This window comes from Lupinus angustifolius, unplaced genomic scaffold, assembly GCF_001865875.1.
Source record: "Lupinus angustifolius cultivar Tanjil unplaced genomic scaffold, LupAngTanjil_v1.0 Scaffold_19_65, whole genome shotgun sequence".
Classification (NCBI taxonomy): Eukaryota; Viridiplantae; Streptophyta; class Magnoliopsida; order Fabales; family Fabaceae; genus Lupinus; species Lupinus angustifolius.
Genome location: NW_017719353.1, coordinates 28507 through 29070, shown reverse-complemented (window position 1 = coordinate 29070; position 564 = coordinate 28507).

Here is a 564-nt window from a genome sequence, read left to right as displayed (position 1 = left end):
TTGTTAACTGTTTTACTTGGCACCCTATTAAGGATATAAACTGCGGTCTTTAAAGCATCCCCAAAGAGACTCTGGTAAGGAAGAATGACTAATCATACTTCTCACCATATCCTTAAGAGTTCGGTTTCGTCGCTCAGCAACACCATTCATGCTAGGTTTGCCTGGCATAGTGTATTGCAAAACAATTCCACATTCTCTGAGGAAAAAAATACAAATAACCCTTTCATAACATCCTTATTATTATTTCTTATCTTATTCTGAAAGGTCATAGCTAAGTGGGCACTTTCAGTCTTATCTCTCAGCAGTCTCTCTTACTCTTGCACATAGTCCATCTGAGTGTTATAACTCACTTTCAATTACCCAAAGTGTGCAGGAAGAAAGATCAAAACCAAGTGCACGAGCAAGTCATCACCAAGCTCGAACTTAAGTGACTTGAGTTTTGATGCGAGATTAGACATATCCATAATGTGCTCCCTTATGTTCCATTTGCCATTATCCTTCATGGAGATGAGTTTAGCCAAAAGGCTACTCGTCTCCGCCTTTTCATTCTTGGCAAAGAATTGT